Here is a 22,306-nt window from a genome sequence, read left to right as displayed (position 1 = left end):
GACAATTGCCAAAATACAATAACAATTTCCTTTCCAGAAAATTCCAACCCAAATTCATATCATTTGGCCGTTCCTAGACACCAGTTCCCTTTATACTGGCTGTTACAAAATCTTTTCACGTGAAACAATTCTCTTTAAATTAATTGCAAAGTAGCTTTTAAAGGGTGAGCCTGACCAACAACAGGGAAGTGGCCCAGGGTCCCAACGCTTAAAACTTGCTGATTCCTCAGGTGAACTTGAATCCTCTTCCTGAAGGTGAAATCTGTCTTCAGAGTCCATGAGCCTTTTAGTCCCTTGAAAATTCTTACAGTATCTATAAAAATTTCTGCTGTTAACCTTTCTTGTGTTATAAAAAGCACAACCACATTCCTCATAACTGTTTGATGCCTTATATAAAATCCTTTATAAAATAAAATAAAAAAAATCTCCCCAGATAGCCTCAAAAGTTGCCATTGTTGTCTTTAAATGGCATGCTTATTTAATATCAACGTGAAGATGGAGTCAGAACTCTGAATTCTGGGCTGCTTGTGCTGGCATTGAGGAGCCCTGCTAAAGCCTGCCAGTTGCTAAAATATCCCTTCTACTCCATGGGGAGATGGTGTCAAGAGTAAAAGCCAGAAAGGGAAATTTTGGCTGGCATCCAAAAACAGTTGTAGAAAAGAAGGTTCTCTCTCCGACAGCACTCTGACATGCTTTCTTCAGTTTTGCCATGAAGTTGAAATCTTTCCTCAGGAGAGAGGAGTGTATATAAAAAGACAGCACAAGTGTGGTGGGCTCAAGAATTTCAAACATGGGCTGGTCTGACATGAAGGAAGGAGAGGGAGAGAGGGTGGGGAAGAAGCCGCTGAACTTCCAGAAAGGGCTGTCAAAAGTACATCATTTCAACAGGTTTGCCTTTGAAATGTTTCTACTGTCAAACCCTCCTTGATGATTCTAGCATAATTTGGACCCAAACCTTGTATTATTTTATGCGTGGCTGCTTCTTTGCTCGATTTCTGATTTGGATCTATTGTACATATAATGATATATGTGATCCATAGGATTAAAAACTTTGCACTTAAAGGATCATTAGCACACAGCATATTAATATCCAAAGTGCAGCTAAGAAATGCAATCAAAATTTAAAAAGCCTCTCTGGAAGAAAGGTGGGATGATAGGGAAATTATGTAAAATGAAAAAAACCCTCCAGTTTCAACAGGCAGTAAGCGTGTCTCAGGTACGTCATCGTGTGGTCTTACAAAGCCTGCACTGGTTGAGGGCTCAGTCTTGTGTATACATCAGCATACAGAGAGAGGCGCAAGCCAGGAGCACCCTCAAGCAAAATAAAACCTTAAAACAGGTACATATACATCTGTTTCCTACACACAGAACTATCTCTTTACACAGAAAACAGGAAAACTTCGGCAGTTGTCTAAAGAATGCCTTCAGTTACTTTAACAACATATAACGTGTATGTTAAACCTTGACCAACAGTGTGGGTGTAATAAAGCGACTGATCATTATTTCACAATTTCTTATGTTTTGAACTGTAAGAAAGGGTTGAGTTTCTAATCTTAGGGTCCCTCTCAATAGCTGCTAATAAGTAAGCAGAGAAATAAACCACATAGTATTGTCTGTTTGCTGTTGTTTATTTGTTCAGTCACGTTCGATTCTTTATGACCCGTGGACTGTAGACTGCCAGCCTCCTCTGTCCATGGATTTCCCAGGCAAGAATACTGAAGTGGGTTGCCATTTCCTACTCCAGGGGAGCTTCCCAACATAGGGATCGAACCCACATCTCCCGCAGGTCTCCTGCATTGCAGGCAGATTCTTTACCACTGAGCCACCAGGGAAGCCCCCCACCCCCTTTTCTTCATTTGGTACCTAGGTGGAAAGCTGATTGCCATAGAAGCCTATTTAGCCATCAAAATCCAATAAGGAAACATAAAGTACAATTTTCTTGATTCATCTATACAGTGAAATTCTGGTTTTGTTCTTGCTTCTTCCACTAGTTGTTTATCTTCTTTACAACAACAATTCCTCTCAACATCCATTTTCTCACTTGTAAAACAAATAATAATTACACCTATTTCTCAGTGTTATATAATTCTAAAAGGTACAAAAGATGTATGTCTAGCAGACTATAAAATGTTGCACACATGTTGATCATCGTGAAAGGGAGTAATATCTCTGATTCATTTCACTCACAAGACTGAAGAAAAGATATTTTATAGCTTCTGAGATTTTTTAATCAGTTTCTAATGCACTAATTTCATGGTCATAAAATGTTAGAGCTGAAAGAGATCTTAGAAATCATCTCATTCAGACTTCCTCATTTTTAAGGCCCAGAGAGTTTGTGACATGCTCAAAGTCAAACAACAAACTTAAAAAGTCATAGGCATGCATAGAATACAGACATATTTCAGATGCATGTATCTGCAATACAGGCTCTTATGAGCTTGCTAAATGGTTTCTTTGAAAAGATTCTCTTTTTGCAAAATATTAGGTTAACAAATCTGGCTTTAAAGAAAATTTCTATAAACTGAATTTTCTATTTACCCATTAGTTCTTATAATGCAATTTAGAAAAAAAATGATCCCACGGACATAGCTGACAGAGACATGTTTTAAAGCTATAATCCTGCCATCTCATCCCCTTCATTAAACCTTTCCATCAGCCCTCTCTTGTCCTATTATAAAAATTCCTTGTCATCTCCTACAAAGTCTTTATGCTATGATTCTGGCTATTTTATATCAACTTATTTCTAAAAAAAATACCCCATTCATCATTTATATTAATACTTTGGCTACACCTGCTATTTTTCTTTTTCTTTTTTTTTTCTGAGACTTGGTGATAATTTTCCCTTAGATCAATACATGGTACATCTTTTGTAATTCATTTCTCAACTAAGTGTCACCTCCTTGATGAGGTTCATCTGAGCCCTCTTTAGTCTCTTATCTGTTTCCTTATCTTGCTCATGGTCTCATCCCATCTGGAATAGTCTTATTCATAAATATTTTGCATGTGTTGTATGAGCCTCTGCCATTAGAACATAAACTCCACTAAAGAAGCATTGACTCCCCAGACCAACTAGTTAACGCTAGCCCAGCACATGGTAGTAGGCACTCTACTGTTTATGAGCAAAACATAATTTATTGATAAAGGAAAGAAGGAAGGAAGGAATGAAGAGAAAAATGAGTAGATCACTCATAATTTTTGATAAGAAAGATATTAGATGGTGATTGTATTGTTTTCATAATAACTTGCAGCTCCAAGCAGGTGGCAGCACCTTGACAATCAGGACTGCATTAGAATTATGTGAAGAACTATGGTCACTTGGCAGCAAGATTAAAGAACACCAAAGACAAATATTATTGATATTAGAATTTCACATGAAACCAGGCCTCAGTATCAGGTAGAATCATTATGGGTTGACATTAATATGTAACTATTCCATATTCAAGATACATAGCATTCAGAGACCCAGAAGAGTGAGGAGAAACAGAGAAGATACAAACATAAGATACAAACTCTGACATAAAGTTCACATAATTTGCTTTGGGATCAGGAGGTATAAATACAAGTTATATAACAGTGCAAAAGTTAAAAAACTACTCAAAAATTGAAATAGCAACTCTTATAAACTGAATGTGTGTTTCTCCCTTAAATTCATATGCTGAAATTTACTTTCCAATGTGATGCTGTTTGGAGGCAGGGCTTTTGGGAGGTGATTAGATCAAGACCTTGCAGCCCTCAAGGATGGAATTAGCATCCTTATGAGGCCAGAAACCATGTGCATGTACAGGGAAGGCAGAACATACAACTTCAAAAGGATACTCACCAGAACTGGACCATTCTGACTCCTTGATCTCTAATTTCCAGCCTCTGGAAACTTGAGAAATAAATTCCTGTTGTTTTTAAGCCACTCAGTTTACCATAATTTGTTATAGCAGCCAACACTAAGAAAGCCCTGAAGAAAAATATGAATCATAGAGTCTCTGATTCCATATCAGGTAAATAGAACAGTCAAGAAGCACTATAAGTTCAAGAGAGAAAACAGTGTTGCAAACTGGTACACAGTGGTAAGATGTATGTAGAAGGAATATTATTGTCATGCACATTCATTATTTGAGGTGGTGAGGGCTGTTCCAAATATGTAAAGATTTCATTCTCTTTATTCCTCCATGCTCACACGCCTCTGTGATGATCCTGAATAGCACAGGAAGCTATGCAGATATAGCACAGAGAGTCTGTCTACGAAAAAGTGAGCACAGGCAGTGTGTGCTTTTTCTGTCTTTTATATTACCTTTTGGGGTTTTCTATCTCTAGTTCCAGCTGAAAGTGATAGCAGGACAAGGTTAGTCGGATCTGCTAAACAGTAGGGTACCAATGAATCAGCCTGAATGTGAGCAGGAAGGGTTTCTAGCCAAGGTATGAGTAAACTAAGTTCCCTCCGTTTTCTTTCTTTTATCCCACTGCAGTTTCTTTTTACTGCTCATTTTTTTGATAAGGAAATGGCAATGATCAGTAGAGTATATGTTTTGTATCTTTCCTTCAATAATATCTTGGTATCTCTATCCCAGATGGGGTTAGTTTGAACTAGAATCCTCTTCTGAGAGAGATCAAAATCTCTGGTCCTAAAGACACTATACACTCAGAGAAGTTCAAGCAGTCACTCCTCTAAGGTAAGAGCCCAGTTCTGCTGGCTTGGGATGCTCACGCTGACCCTTTTCCCTTTGCAATTCTTAGTCCTGCATGCTTGGCTCAGAGAAAGGATGGATACTTCTTTACTTTGGCTCAATTCTTTATGCTAGTCCTGATCATGATACATTGATGGTGCTGGTCAAATCCTTTAATGACAATTAAGTGAATGGAGAGATGTTTTGAATCATTTACAACAGATACATATAGTCTGTGTCAGATAATTCCTTCGTCTTAAGCTATAAGTCCTGTTCTCTGTGGAAAGTTGGGGAAAGGCAGCTGAAACATAAATACTGAGGCTTGGGTTCAAACCCCAGCTCATCACTTTATCTTTGTAACTCTGAGCAAGGTCATTAAATCCACTAACCTCAGTTTCTTTGTCCTTATAAAGTGCTTTTAAAATGTATCCTACTTCCCAAGGAGAAGACCAATGATTGAGAGGGATCTTGAATTATGGATGTAATGTGTTTACTTTTTATTCTCAACTGTTTGATAAAATTATTCCATATATGGGTCTGAAAACTGTATTCATATGTTGATTATTTGGCTTTGTCTTTGTTTCCACAAGCCTAGATTGTATTTGAATGCCTGATGCTTTTATCTATACCTGATATTTGCTGTGTTGCTTCATTTATTTTTAACTCTGATCTCTGCTGGGGGTAGGAAGCCTTGCAAAACACTGCAGTTGGGGAACTGTCTTATTCTACATCTCTCTCTCTCTCTCTCTCCCCATATATATAGCAACATACTGCTTTTTGTATAATGCATCATGAATAAATTTTAAAATGAGATTTAATTTATTTTATATTATCTGCATTGTGACATTTTGTGAAAGTATTCCCACTCATCACTGCTTGTTGTTCTTTCAGATAAAACTGCAAAATTGTGAAGGTGGTTAAGCTATTTATTTATTTTAAAACTCGGGCTCTTTCATCTCTTGTATCTTCCTCCAATTTCCATCATTTGGTGACCCAGGCTCTCCTTATCATTTTCACACTGCACACAGACTTGGGGGGGCATGGACAAGAGCATCCGTATCTCACAAGAGCAGAAATGGGGGATGTACAAGTTCATTATAAGATTCAGAAAAGCTGTTGAGTTTGCCCTGTGCAAATCAGAGGTTTGTAGAAATGATCACATTTCTATAGCCTTCCTTCTCTCCACAGCACGTTCTGCTCATTAATTCTTTAATCTTTGTACCACTCCTGCTGTGGAGGTAACTATTATTAGCTTCAGATTGTAGATGGAGAAATAGAACTAAAGTACAGTGAAGTTCAGAAACGCACCCAGAATCACAGTGAGAGATGTTGTTGGGAGTGGGATCTGAGCCCAGAAGTCTTGTCTCCCAAGTGCTTGCTCTGACTGAGACACCCCCTTACCCCCTGCCATTAGCATAATGGTTAAGGGAAGCTGTCACTTGATTTCCTGGATCTGCATTCACCTAAGCTACTGAACTCTTCTGAACGCACATACAGCTGAGTTGTTCTAACATTTACACTGCCAAATGTCTGCATAATTTCTCCCTTTTCCTTACCCAGCTGTCAGCAGCTGCCCTGCCTGACAGAATGTACTCACATGGTCAGGAAAATACATTTTGGGGAAAAAAAAATGTTACTTAAAATACATTTTGGAAAAAAAAAAATGTTACTTTTCAGCCCAGTGCTGCAAAAGAACCATGATATTTCCACCTAGTGAAACAACACATTCGTTTCTTAAAGGAAAGTTGTGTCATATCATCCCCATGCACTGACCTCTGTGCCGGCCACTCCAAAGTGCAAATGACATTTTCGTTTATCACGGTGATGATGATGATGATGAAAATGATCTGGGAGTGGAGACGTTTGGCCAGTTCAGCTGGTAACTCCTGGTCGTATTTATTTTCAGGAGATATGGAAATGGAGTTGAGGAAGGAGACTAACGTATGTTGGGCTCACAGTGCTCCACTCACTAATGGTCACAAACTACAAGGTGGGTACTGAGGCTCCCGTTGCAGAGCGGAGGAAATAAAAAAACGTAGACTCAGGGAGGTGAACTTGACCCAGATTGCTCAGCTAAGAACCAGAACCAGGATTTGAACTCAGTTATATCTGACTCTAAATCACATCAATAAATCCTGGAGAGGGTGTGGAGAAAAGGGAACCCTCTCACACTGGTGGTGGGAATGCAAACTAGTACAGCCGCTATGGAGAACAGTGTGGAGATTCCTTAAAAAACTGGAAATAGAACTGCCATATGACCCAGCAATCCCACTCGTGGGCAAACACACTGAGGAAACCAGATCTGAAAGAGACACGTGCACCCCAATGTTCATTGCAGCACTGTTTATAATAGCCAGGACATGGAAGCAACCTAGATGCCCATCAGCAGATGAATGGATAAGGAAGCTGTGGTACATATACACAATGGAATATTACTCAGCCATTAAAAAGAATTCATTTGAATCAGTTCTAATGAGATGGATGAAACTGGAGCCCATTATTACAGAGTGAAGTAAGCCAGAAAGATAAACACCAATACAGTTTACTAATGCATATATATGGAATTTAGAAAGATGGTAATGATAACCTATATGCAAGACAGAAAAAGAGACACAGATGTATAGAACAGACTTTTGGACTCTGTGGCAGAAGGCAAGGTGGGATGATCTGAGAGAATAGCATCGAAACATGTATATTATGAAGTGTGAAACAGATCGCCAGTCCAGGTTGGATGCATGAGACAAGTGCTCAGGGCTGGTGCACTGGGATGACCCAGAGGGATGGGATGCGGAGGGAGGTGGGAGGGGGGTTCAGGATGGGGAACACATGTAAATCCATGGTTGGTTCATGTAAATGTATGGCAAAAACCACTACAATATTGTAAAGTAATTAGCCTCCAACTAATAAAAATAAATGGAAAAAAAAAGATAAAAATAAATAAATCACATCAAATCTCTACATTACAATAAGAATATATCAATGACATTGACTCATGTTTCAGCTGAACTCACCTTATAGAATCTGTAATTTTGAAAAAGAAGCCTTGCCTTAGAGATAATTTGTCAAGCATGAGCTCAGGGCTGTGCTGGGGTCTCAGGAGTCTATCATTCCATTCTATGAGTACACAGTTAACTGTCAGGTCACACTATGATAACTTGAATTCTTTTGGTAGAAACAAAATATTCTATGATTTAGGCAATCCTGCCTAGACTGCAGAGTAAAAGACTCTGGAGTTTGGAGATGCTGGAGGAGTTCACTGTCATAGTCTATTACAGTCAAGGTAGACAATCAGGCAAATGTGTATACATGAATCCCGGTGGACCAAGCAATGCTATATAGATCATAACTCCATTCACAGATGCTGAAATGAAGTTCAGAACGCATATCAGTTCAGTTCAGTTCAGTCACTCAGTCATGTCCAACTCTTTGTAACCCCATGGACTGCAGCATACCAGGCTTCCCTGTCTATCATCAACTCCCGGAGTTTACTCAAACTCATGTTCTTTGACTTGGTGAAGCCATCCAACCATCTCATACTCTGCCGTCTCCTTCTCCTCCTGCCTTCAATCTTTCCAAGAATTTTCAATAAGTCAGTTCTTCATATCAGATAGCCAAAGTATTGGAGTTTCAGCTTCAGCATCAGTCCTTCCAATGAATATTCAGGACTGTTTCCTTTAGGATGGACTGGTTGGAACTCCTTGCAAGCCAAGGGACTCGCAAAAGTCTTCTCCAACACCACAGATCAAAAGCATCAATTCTTCAGCACTCAGCTTTCTTTATAGTCCAACTCTCACATCCATATATGACTACTGGAAAAACCATACTTTTGACTAGACAGACCTTTGTTGGTAATGTCTCTGCTTTTTTAGTATTCTGTCTAGGTTGGTCATAACTTATCTTCCAAGGAGCAAGTGTCTTTTAATTCCATGGCTACAGTCACCACCTGCAGTGATTTCAGTTCAGTTCAGTTGCTCAGCCGTGTCCGACTCTTTGCGACCCCATGAACCACAGCACGCCAGGCCTCCCTGTCCATCACCAACTCCGAGTCTACCCAAACCCAAGACCATTGTGTCGGTGATGCCATCCAACCATCTCATCCTCTGTCGTCCCCTTCTCCTCCTGCTCTCAATCTTTCCCAACACCAGGGTGTTTTCAAATGAGTCAGCTCTCTGCATCAGGTGGCCAAAGTATTGGAGTTTCAGCTTCAACATCAGTCCTTCCAATGAACACTCAGGACTAATCTCCTTTAGGATGGACTGTTTAGAGCTCCTTGCAATCCAAGGGACCCTCAAGAGTCTTCTCCAACACCACAGTTCAAAAGAATCAATTCTTCAGCACTCAGCTTTCTTTAGATTCCAACTCTCACATCCATACATGACCACTGGAAAAATCATAGCCTTGACTAGACAGACCTTTGTTGGCAAAGTAATGTCTCTGCTTTTTAATATGCTGTCTAGGTTGGTCATAACTTTCCTTCCAAGCAGCAAGTGTCTTTTAATTTCATGGCTGCAATCACTACCTGCAGAGATTTTGGAGCCCAGAAAAATAAAGTCAGCTGCTGTTTCTACTGTTTCCCCATGTATTTGCCATGAAGTGATAGGACCGGATGCCATGATCTTAGTTTTCTGAATGTTGAGCTTTAAGCCAACTTTTTCATTCTCCTCTTTCACTTTCATCAAGAGGCTCTTTAGTGCTTCTTCACTTTCTGCCATAAGGGTGGTGTCATCTGCATATCTGAGGTCATTGATATTTCTCCCTGCAATCTTGATTCCAGCTTGTGCTTCCTCCAGCCCAGCATTTCTCATGATGTACTCTGCATATAAGTTAAATAAGCAAGGTGACAATATACAGCCTTGAAGTATTCCTTTTCCTATTTGGAACCAGTCTGTTTGTTGTTCCATGTCCAGATCTAACTGTTGCTTCCTGAGCTCTATACAGGTTTCTCAATAGGCAGGTCAGGTGGTTTGGTATTTCCATCTCTTTCAGAATTTTCCACAGTTTATTGTGATCCACACAGTCAAAGGCTTTGGCATAGTCAATAAAGCAGAAATAGACGTTTTTCTAGAATTCTCTTGCTTTTTCGATGATCCAGCCGATGTTGGCAATTTGATCTCTGGTTCCTCTGCCTTTTCTAAAACCAGCTTGAACATCTGGAAGTTCACAGTTCACATATTGCTGAAGCCTGGCTAGGAGAATTTTGAGCTTTACTTTACTGGTATGTGAGATGAGTACAATCATGAGGTAGTTTGAGCATTCTTTGGCATTGCCTTCCTTTGGGATTGGAATGCAAGCTGACCGTTTCCAGTCCTGTGGCCACTGCTGAGTTTTCCAAATTTGCTGACATATTGAGTGCAGCACTTTCACTGCATCATCTTTTAGAATTTGAAATAGCTCAACTGGAATTCTATTGCCTCCACTAGCTGGGTTCATAGTGATGCTTTCTAAGGCCCACCTGACTTCACATTCCAGGATGACTGGCTCTAGGTGCGTGTGAATGATCACAACTTCGTGATTATCTGGGTCGTGAAAGTCTTTTTTTATACAGTTCTTCTGTGTATGCTTGCCACCTCTTCTTAATATCTTCTGCTTCTGTTAATTCCCTACCACTTCTGTCCTTTATTGAGCCCACCTTTACATGAAATGTTCCCTGGGTATCTCTAATTTTCTTGGAGAGATCTCTAGTTTTTCCCATTCTATTGTTTTCTTCTGTTTTTTGCATTGATCACTGAGGAAGGTTTTCTTATCTCTCCTTGCTATTCTTTGGAACTCTGCATTCAAATGGGTATATCTTTCCTTTTTGCTTCTCTTCTTTTCACAGCTATTTGTATGGCGTCCTCAGACAGCCATTTTGCTGTTTTGCATTTCTTTTTCTTGGGGATGGTCTTGCTCCCTGTTTCCTGTACAATGTCATGAACCTCCGTCTGTAGTTCATCAGGCACTCTATCAGATCTAGTCCCTTAAATCTATTTCTCACATCCACTGTATAGTCATAAGGGATTGATTTAGGTCATAACTGAATGGTCAAGTGGTTTTCCCCACTTTCTTCAGTTTAAGTCTGAATCTGGCAATAAGGAATTCATGATCTTTGCCACAGTCTGCTCCCAGTCTTGTTTTTGCTGACTGTATAGAGCTTCTCCATCTTTGGCTGCAAAGGATACAATCAATCTGATTTCGATGTTGACCATCTGGTGATGTCCATGTGTAGAGTCTTCTCCTGTGTTGTTGGAAGAGGGTGTGTGCTATGACTAGTGAGTTCTCTTAGCAGAACTCTGTTAGCCTTTGCCCTGCTTCATTCTGTACTCCAAGGCCAAATTTGCCTGTTACTCCAGATGTTTCTTGACTTCCTACTTTTGTATTCCAGTCTCCTATAATGAAAAGAACACCTTTTTTTGGATGTTCGTTCTTGTAGGTCTTCATAGAACCGTTCAACTTCAGCTTCTTCAGCATTACTGGTTGGATTACCATGATATTGAGTGGTTTGCCTTGGAAACGAACAGAGATCATTCTGTCATTTTTGAGATTGCATCCACGTACTGCATTTCGGACTCTTTTGTTGACTATGATGGCTACTCCATTTCTTCTAAGGGATTCCTGCCCACAGTAGTAGATATAATGGCCATCTGAGTTAAATTCACCCATTCCAGTCCATCTTAGTTCTCTGATTCCTAGAATGTCAATGTTCACTCTTGCCATCTCCTGTTTGACCACTTCCAATTTGCCTTGATTCATGGATGTGACATTCTAGGTTCCTATGCAATATTTCTCTTTACAGCATCAAACCTTGCTTCTATTGCCAGTCCCATCCACAACTGGGTGTTGTTTCTGCTTTGGCTCCATCCCTTCATTTTTTCTGGAGTTATTTCTCCACTGATCTCCATTAGCATATTGAGCACCTACTGACCTGGGGAGTTCATCTTTCAATGTCTTATCTTTTTGCCTTTTCATACTGTTCATGGGGTTCTCGAGGCAAGAATGCTGAAGTGGTTTGCCATTCCCTTCTCCAGTGGACCACATGCTGTCAGAACTCTCCACCATGACCCGTCCGTCTTGGGTGGCCCCACACAGCATGGCTTAGTTTCATTGAGTTAGACAAGGCTGTGGTGCATGTGATCAGATTGGCTAGTTGTCTGTGATTGTGGTTTCAGTCTGTCTGGCCTCTGATGCCCTCTCTCAGTGCTACAGTCTTACCTTGGACATCGAGTGTCTCTTCAGGGCCGCTCCAGCAAAGCGCAGCCATCGCTACTCACCTTGGACTTGGGGTCGCTCCTCTCGGCCGGGCTCATGCACCATTGCAGTCGCCCCACTCATGTGATTTGGGAGTCCAAAAATATAAAGTCTCTCACTGTTTCCATTGTTTCTTGATCTATTTGTCATGAAGTGATGGGACCAGATGCCATGATCTTAGTTTTCTAAATGTTGAGTTTTAAGCCAACTTTTTCACTCTCCTCTTTCACTTTCATCAAAATCCCCTTTAGTTCTTCTTCACTTTCTGCCATGAGGGTGGTGTCACCTGCCTATCTGAGGTCATTGATATTTCTCCAAGCAATCTTGTTTCTAGCTTGTGCTTCATCCAGCCCAGTGTTTCTCATGATGTACTCTGCATATAAGTTAAGTAAGCAGGGTGACAATATACAGCCTTGAGATACACCTTTCCCAATTTGGAACTTGTTGTTTCATGTCTAGTTGTTCCAGTCCAGTTGTTGTTCCCTGTCCAGTTCTAACTGTTGCTTCTTAACCTGTGTACACATTTCTCAGGAGGCAGGTCAGGTGGTCTGTATTCCCATTTCTTGAAGAATTTTCCACAGTTTGTTGTAATCCAAATGGTCAAAGGCTTCAGCATAGTCAGTGAAGCAGAAGTAGATGTTTTTCTGGAATTCTCTTGCTTTTTATATGATCCAACGGATGTTGGCAATTTGATCTCTGGTTCATCTGCCTTTTCTAAATCCAGCTTGAACATCTGAAAGTTTATGTACTGTTGAAGAAGCCTGGCTTGGAGAATTTTGAGCATTACTTTGCTAGCTTTTGAGATGAGTGCAATTGTGCAGTAGTCTGAGCATTCTTTGGCATTGACTGTCTTTGAGATTGGAATGAAAATGGACCTTTTCCAGTCCTGTGGCCAGTGCTGAGTTTTCCAAATTTTCTGACATATTGAGTGCAGCACTTTCACAGCATCATCTTTCAGGATTTGAAATAGCTCAAATGGAATTCCATCACCTCCACTAGCTTTGCTCATTGTGATGCTTCGTCAGGCCCACTTGACTTCATATTCCAGGATGTCTGGCTCTAGGTGCGTGATCACACCTTTGTGATTATCTGGGCCATGAAGATCTTTTTTGTACAGTTCTCCTGTATATTGTTGCCACCTTTTCTTAATATCTTCTGTTTCTGTTAGGTCCATACCATTTCTGTTCTTTATTGTGCCCATCTTTGCATGAAATGTTCCCTTGGTATCTCTAATTTTCTTGAATGCATATAGCACTTCTTGAAGATGCAAGACCAGTCAGTAACCCAGGTAAGGCTGAGTCAAAATTCCCCTGCTTTCCCAGCTCGTCCTCACTGTGCATCACAGCTCTCTCTCCTGTAGCCCATTTAATTCTCTCCTTGCCGGCCACACAGGAAGAACCCTCTTCCTTTCTCTGTACTTCCTGTTTGCTTCTCTAATAAGCCCACTGAGACATAAAGGAAAATTTATCTCTCCTGGGAAACTTTTAACTTTATATTTAGACTTTGATGAAAAAATTAATAAATGTGGGGCTGAACAATAGTTCTTTCAAAAACTTTATTTGAAATATGCATTCAGACATATTTATACACCTAGCTATACTATTTAGCAGGCTCAGATGGTAAAGAATCTGCCTACCATTCAGGAGACCTGTATTCTTTCCCTGGGTTGGGGAGATCCCCTGGAGAAAGGAATGGTAACTCATCCCAGCATTCTTGCATGGAGAGAATTCCATGGATAGAGGATCTTGGTGGACTACAGTCCATGGTTCACAAAGAGCTGGACATGACTGAGTGACTATCACTGTACTATTTAGCACTTATATATGAAACAAACACTGGTGTAACCACTACACAGGTTAAGAAGCAAATGTTTTCTAGCACCTCAGAAGCTCCTGTGTGCCCCTTTCTAGGATAAGAATAGCATAATCCTGATACAAAATAACTGCTTTTTTTCCCTCACAAATCTAATGTAGAACAAAAGTGGCAAGACACTAAAACATTTGCAAAATGTGACTTCACTCATAAAAGTTAAAAAATTAAACTACTATTCAGAGACATGTACACGTGGGGCAAAACTATTAAAAATAAGCAAACGAGTGATTGTTAATTGGGTAAATCAAAACATGACATCTCTCTGCTTCAACTCCTTCAGCAAGAGTATATTTTATGTGAAATACACCCCTGTTTCTCATTTAACCCCCAAGTGTGTGTGGGATCCAGTGCTACCCTCTAGTCTGCCTTGATCCTCCTTGCTCTCAGCCTTCCACATTCACTGACCTTCCACCTGTTTCCAAGAACACAGGAGGCTCATCTGTGTGGTCAGGCACTTTCTGAGTTGCTTTTTCTCAGGACCTTTGCATTGCTAGCACCTTGTCCGGAGATCTCAATCTAATGTTGCTTCCTCAGAGAGATTCTCCTCCAGCACCTCTAATCTAAACTAGGAATAAAGCTACCATATGACTCAACAATACCTCTACTGGGTAAATACCCTGAGAAAGCCATGATTGGGAAAAAAAATGCACCCCAGTGCTTATTGCAGCACTATTTATCATAGCTAGGACATGGAAGCAACGTAGATGTCCATCAACAGATGGATGGCTAAAGAAGCTGTGGTACATATATGTGATACAATATTACTCAGCCATAAAAGGAACACTTTTAAGTCAGTTCTAGTGAAGTGGATGAACCTAGAGCCTGTTATACAGAGTGAAGTAGGTCAGAAAGAAAAACAAATATTGTGTATTAATGCATATTTATGGAATCTAGAAAAATGGTACTAATGAACATACTTGCAGGGCAAAAAATAGAGATGCAGACATAGAGAACAGACTTTGGACACAGTGGGGAAAGAAGAGGGTGGGATGAATCGAGATAGTACCATTGAAACATATGCATTATCATATGTAAAATAGATAGCTAATGGGAAGTCGCTCTATAACACCAAGAGCCCAGGGCAGTACTCTGGGACAAGCCAGAGGAGTGGGATGGGGTGGGGTGTGGGAGGAGGTTCAAGAGGGAGGGGACATATGTACACCTATAGCTGATTCATGTTGTCGTATGACAGAATCCAACACAATATTGAAAAGCAATTATCTTCCAATTAAAAATAAATTAGATCAATTCACTTTATGTGTTCATCATAGCATTTATCACTAGTTACTTTCTATTGCTTATTTTTTTGTTCGACTATGCCTGTCCTCACTAGAACATAAATGCCAGGAGGGAAAGGGCTGCCTCTATCTTGGTGATGCTGCCTCCTTAGCAACTAGAACAGTGCCTGGTACACAAAGGATGCTTAATACATATCAGCTGAGTGAATTGGTCAAAGAGCAAATTATTCCCTGTGTAGAAGGGGATCAAACACAAAGAACACATAAAAATTTCATAGTAGAATTTCAAGCTTGTGGCTGAGAGCTGGGCAGCGGTAAGAACCGAACATATGAAGAGAAACAGACCCAGTGGAACAGATCTTGATCCAAAGGCCAGGACATGGATACTTATTTTAGGACTAAAATACCTCATGTAAAAAGTGTTTAGTGTTAACTACTTATGATTCCCATACCATTCCCACTTCTCTGGTCAAAGAAACAAGCTTTTGATTAAACCATTGTCTGTTGATTCTAACCCCCACCCACACCAATAACAGGGAGGAAAGGGAGAGATAAGAAGGACTCAAGAGAAGTGTGGGAACTCAGTCAAAGTGCCCTGGGACTTTGGGAGACTCATCCTTCTCTGCGTGCAGTCCTAACTCATGCTGTGGCCGCTCTTATCAACGGACCACAGGTCCCAATCAGGGTCAGCTGACCTTGTGAAGCAGAAATAATATGTTACAAAGATACAGTGTAACAAAAGATGTGTGCAAGGCTTGGCTGCCAAGCCAGTTTTTCTAAATAACATTCTGATTGCATTGGATGCCTCAGCAACCCCACTATTCTTGCTGCCCAGGCTCACTGTAGCCAATATATGCACTGGACGATGAAAAACCCCGGGGTCCACTGGGCAGAAGCCAAATCACATATCAGCAACATCAGAATAAGGGCATATAAAGCAGTCCTGTTAAATATTTAGATGTGTAGAGCCCCAGAGCATGACATACAGTCAGCTAGAAATGTACTTTTATAACCAAGATACTTGAGATTATAAACCAGTAGAATATTGTGCCTGTTAAAGGGAAGTGAATCTGAGAAAAATTTGTTAAATATTAACCTATAAGATTTAAATCATCATTATCAAATCACATGGTTAATTGAATAGGAGCATTATCCCTTATGTTTGCATTTTGCTTTTGTTGTTGTAAGTCACTTTCATAGACATATTGCTTTCTGAGGCTCAAAACAAAAATCCACGGAGCTTAGCAAGTATTTTTTGAGTGTCTGCTGTGGACAGAACATCAAACTGTACACCGTGAGAGATCCAGAGACTAGCTCTCAACTGGAAAAAGATGCAACATAGAGAAATGGTCAAGAAGCATCTCCTTGAGGGAAATGTAATGGAAGGAGGATCAGTCAGGTGGATATCAAAGATCAAAGCAGACTTTAACGGGAAGAAAAAGCACCATCCTGCGCTTGTTATCATTAAGAAACTGTCTTAAGTTAATAGCTTAGAACTAACCATCCCACAATTGTTTAGAGCACAGATGAGGAGACAAAACATTTCAAAAGAGCACAATTATAAGTACAATATCATATGCACATGCCCACTGAGTGACCCACATATAAGAGTTAGAAAAAGGCAGACTGAATAAGATTGTATAAGAAATTGGATTTGGGCTAGCATTTCGGAGAAAAGTAATACGAAAAAAAGCTTAAGTGAGTTTGTGTCTATGAGAATGTGCAAAAGTGTTCTCTCAATTGAGGGCTTATTTTTCACAGAGAGAGTAATGCAAGTTCTCAAGGGCTACAGAAGTATTCAGCTAGAACTCAAATGTATTACAACCTCTCCTACTATAAAAGTGCAACCTACAAATAAAAGAAATGAACTGTTCACCCATTCAGTAAACAGGGACTGAATCTTGGAGATGGAGTCAGAAGACTGATATAGACAAGGTATTTCAACTGAGAAGATAGAATGCAGGAACTATCTAGAACACATATGAGAGGCTCCTGGAGGAAGCATTGAGCTGATTTAGAGAAGTGATAAAAGTTAGCAAGGAGAGGCCTGGGAGAAGGGCATTTCTGATAGAAGAAACAGAAATGGAAAAAGAAAGGGCAGCATGTGATGAGTATAGCAGGCCATCTTCCTGCTGATAGCAAGAGCTATTGAATGAGCAGAACCTACCAAAGCCCTCATCTCTCTTTTCCTGAATGAGGGCCTTGATGAGACAGTAAGAAAGGAAGATGATGAAGCACACTCCCATCATGAGTGACCACTTCAGAAGTTGAGCTTGATATTAAAGCCTAAATTGTATACACACTTCTTCAACCTTCTGCATTCTTCCCTTATCTTCTCTCTTATTTTCTTTGGTGTCTCTTAAATATCCAAGGGCTTGCTTAGAACCATTAAAGTTAAATATGTTAAGATTTCATGATTTCCCTGGTGGCCCAGAGGTAAAGACTCCACCTGCAATGCAGGAGAAGCAGGCTCAATCCCTGGTTTGGTAAGATCTCCTGGAGAAAGAAATGGCAACCCACTCCAGTATTCTTGCCTGGGATATCCCAAGGACAGAGGAGCCTGACAGGCTATAGTCCATGGGGTCAAAAAGAACTGGACACAACTTAGTGACTAAACAATGACATTTCAAAGTAAGTGAGAGATTTCATTACAGTTATACCTTGTATAACTGTTCTCGAACTTGAACTTTTCTTAACTATCTAAACCAAGCCTTTGAAGAAAAATGATACTGTTTAGAGCCATGTCTAGGCTTCCCTGGTGGCTCAGATGGTAAAAAATCTTCCTGCAATGCAGGAGACATGGGTTTGATCCTTGGGTCATGAACGGCTACCCACTCCAGTATTCTTGCCTGGAGAATTCCTTGGACAGAGGAGCCCTGTGGGCTATAGTCCATAAGGTCACAAAGAGTCGGACATGATTTTGCAACCAACACTTTTTTCAGACCAATAGCAAACCATCAGGAATCACTGTTCACCAGGGATTTCTTTGATGATAAACCCTGATAACCACCTCTCTTACTTCATTGATAAGACAGCCAAATAGAACAACTACAGCAAAAAGAAATCATGCAAATTGAAGGGTACTTTATTTTCCCCTGCTGTAATGTTAGAGAAACAGACACTACATGGACACTTAAAGCAAAGAACATACAAAGCCTTAAGAAAAACCCAAACTGTCAATTTAGCCAATTGCAACTGAAGACACCCCGCAAAAGAAAGGGAAAACGTGGACCCGGGCCTAGACCCACAACTGCCCGACTGTGACCCTGTTAGGATTACAACTCTTCCATCTGTAAAATGTGGACAGCTTCCAGCCTGCTGTCCATCTCATGGGGTAGCTATGTGCTTGCAAGAATTCAATGAGCTTACTCGGCACAATCTCTGACACATTGGAAGAAACTAAAAATTGTAGTTTAATAAGTGAATAGTGTATAAAGGGGCAGGGTGCCACTATACAAAGAGTGTGGTCCTTTAAGCCAAAGATATGGGTTCAGAAACTGGGTTGCCACTGGGATTGCATGATAATCAATAATCAATAATGCACAATAATTGCAGATAATCATGAGAATCTCTGAATCTCATTAAATGGGAACAGTTGGGACAGGCCTAGGATGGGCTTAAGGGAGTCAGAAAAATGTTCATGTGCCTTCCCTTTTGCTTCAAATAAACCTATCATTCAGAACTTTCTACTTTTTCTGTTATGTAGGTATACACTTATTAAAAATCTGCACCCTTTACCACATAAGGACTATGGTAGCACCTAGCCCACTCCAAATGGAACTTTGGTTGAAAATCCTCCAAGTTAGCAAATCATAGCTTCAGAAACTTTAAGACTTAAAAAAAGGAGAGAGTGAGAACAAGGAGACATAAAAAGCAAGTACTCATGTTTATGTTTATATGAGTTTGAGTGTATGTGTGTTTGAGTGTGTTCAAGAGTGTGAGTGTATGATTTTCCTGGTGAGATGCAGATGAAAAATTAGGTGTAGGGAGCAGATCAGTATGAAGCTATATATATATATATTTATATATTTATATCTTTTATATATTTATATATATGTGTGTGTGTGTATATATATATATATATATATATATATATAAAACCGGTGTATGCTGAGGCTAGCCCAGGACCCACTCAGTACAGCTGTAGCTAAGCTATCAGACCAAGACCCTTAAAGTTAGCAGACCCCTGCCCAGAGCCACACAGGACACCTACTGACTAAGAGATGGGGCCAGGTTAGCTAAAGACAAAGATACAGCCTAGAAGTGTATTTTTATCTATGTGGAAGAAACTTTCAAATTTGCCATTGTAGGAAATAATGTTCCTGTCTTCTCAGACTGGCTTTTATTTTTTTCTATCTGAGGTTTTTCTGTAAATGGGTTATTCAGGCAAGTGAAAAGGCAGAAAAGGAAACACTGTTACTGTTTTCAAATTACAACAACTCCTATGGCTGTTAGTAATCCTTGATCAGTCCTGCCACACTTCAGTAACAGTACTCCATACACTTCCTACTTACCAGTAATCTAACAATCTTTAATGTATAGAAAGTATTGCCTTACTTCTTTTTTCCATCAGAACCTTCAAAACTGCATTTATGAAAGCAGCAATCTGCTATATAAATTTGAGGTTTAGTTCTCCTAGCAACAACCACAGAAAAAAATTCTAAAAAAAAAGCAGTTGTGACTATATTGTTAGAAATATTGAATCCAGCTGAAGTTCTTTCTCTTGCCTTTCCCAAGCACTGGTATAGGATATGGCTATCGAGTCTGTCAACTGGAAAATTCTTCCTAAAGGGCAAAATGCAACATTATGGATCACAGTCAACCAAAGGGGGAAAAAATAAAGTAGAAAATTGCCCTCTGAGCTGATAAAAACCCATCTGTCTCTCATGACAAGGCAGAGCCATTCTTCACAGGCTCCCATCCTGAAGACATTTAGAGGGTCATAATTTCCAGTTCCTTTTTCTTTTATTCTTCTTTCTTTTTCTTGGTGGGGGAAGGCAGGCCTGAAAAGAGCTGGTTGCTGAAGACTGAGAGAAGATGGCCTGAACTAATTCATCTTGTGACCTTTTAGCGCCTTCACAGTAAGGTGATTTAATAGCACTTAATCTGTCAAAAATTTGAAGCTTTGTAATAACTGTATATTAAACTGGTTTTTATGGAGCATTAGCTAAAGTCCTTCCAGTTTACAAAGAAAGAAGAAGAGAAGAAAGAAAACACTTGCCATGTCCATCTTCATTAAACTTCCTTTATTCTCTAGTGGGTTTGTGTGCTGTGGAGTGGCCCACCTGCAAAGCAGTTATGTCTCTGCCTTGTGAAGTGTCTAGACGAGAGCCAGACCTCATGGCCTTACTGCAGCATGGTCAGGTTGCTGACTCTGGAGATGGATTTAGTGTTGAAAATCTCCAGAGAAAGACATGGGAAAATTCTGCATAAATGGTCCCTGTAACTGTTTCAAATCCTGTGTACTTTGCTGCAAAGAAAAATAAATCACGATTGGTTTGTCTCAATATATATATTTTTCCAAAAACCAATTCTCTCTTGGTTGGTGAACATAATGATGTACCGGGAGGATGACACACCCATGTTCCAGAAAGAGGGTATGGGAACTCTGTGTCCCCTTCTCCACACCAGCTATTGCCCTATTCATCTCTTCAATTCCAGATCTGTATCCTTTATAATAAAACTGCAATTGTAATTTCAGTGGTTTCAGTGAGTCCTGTGAGACATTTTACCAAATTATCAAAACTGAGGCCTTAGGACTTTCCTGGTGATCCAGTGGTTAAGAATCTGTCTTCCAATGCAGGGGACATAGGTTTGATTCCAGGTCCAGACAGATCCCACATGCTATGGAGCAGCTAAGTCCCTGTGCCACGACCACTGAAGCCTAAGCACTCTAGAGCCCGGGAGCTGCAACAAGAGAAGCCACTGCAATGAGAAGTCTGCATACTGCAACTAGAGAGTAGACCCCAATCACAGCAACTAGAGAAAGCCCACGTGCAGTAATGAAGACCCAATGTAGCCAAGAATAAAATAAATAACTCATAAAAAAAAAAACAATTCTCTGCCACCCAACTGGGTGCCCGACAATTAAATTCAATTCTGATCCTATCTACCCAGACTTATCATCAAAGCTCACAATTAAAAAGGCTCAGTTCCAGAAGACTTCCCCCACCCCAGATCTGAGTCACAAACAGCATTCCCAGGAGATGCACACTTCAGACCAGTTGACTACAAATTAGAGGATTCCCACAACACCCTCCTCAGGTTCTATAATAATTTAACCACTTACAGAAACCAGGAAAGTACTTTTCTCAGAATTATGAAGGATACAAGCCAGGGACAACCAAATGTAAAAGATGCCTGGGGCAAAGAACTGGGATGAAGAATGCATGGCTCCCACCCCTTCCCCAAGCATCCTACCCTCCAAGACATCAACATGTTCTCCAGTCTAGAAACAGTTCAAGAGCTTTATAACAAATCTCTAGCCCTCCACCCCCTACCAGAGGTGAGCAGGTAAAGCTGATGTTTCCCACCCTCTAATAATGTGCCTGGTCTTTCTGGTGACCAGCCCCTATGCTGAAGCCATCTAGAGGCCCTGTTCTGAGTCATTATTCATGGAAACTCAGGGGTGGTGACAGGGGCTCATTATGGATTACAAAGAAGACACTCCTATTACTCAGAAAGTACCAATGGTTTTAGGAGCTCTCATCTAGAACCAAGAAAAAGCAAAATATATATGGTTTTAATTGTACCTCACTTGGACACAGTCTGTACACTCTGGTAAGGATAGGTTAAGACCAGGTCAGAAATTTTACCTTGAATGGATATGAAATTCCACTTCTTAAACCAGTGTAATTTACAGCACCTAGTGATCTTGCTAGGATTTCTTTGAGATTTCTTTGAATTCCTTTCTTTCAAATTTCTTTGAATTCCTTTCCATATCTGTTTAGTACCCTGTCCCCATCAACCATTCCTCAGGGTTCAGTTTCAGCTCACCTCCTACATAAACCTGCTCAATCCGTGTTACCTTCCCTCCCCTTTCTCTGAGTTCCTGTGTCACCTAGAATCTGTGATGCAAGCTTGAGATAGTCTAACTGGATCATAAATCCTGTATTTTTGGTGTCAAATAAGAAATAGATGGTATATTTAAATCAGGATAAACTGAGGAAATTTCACAAAAGAGTTAGTTTCAAAAGTAGAGGTAGGGTGTAGGGAAAGGAAGAAAACACCAGGGCTAACAGTGACTCTTTTGCATCCTTGGGCCTAAAGTGATGGGGAACCGGCAGTTGACAGAACTGGAAAGAAAGTTGTACA

The sequence above is a fragment of the Cervus canadensis genome, chromosome 23, assembly GCF_019320065.1.
Source record: "Cervus canadensis isolate Bull #8, Minnesota chromosome 23, ASM1932006v1, whole genome shotgun sequence".
In the NCBI taxonomy this organism is placed as follows: Eukaryota; Metazoa; Chordata; class Mammalia; order Artiodactyla; family Cervidae; genus Cervus; species Cervus canadensis.
Note: the sequence above shows the minus strand (reverse complement) of the source record.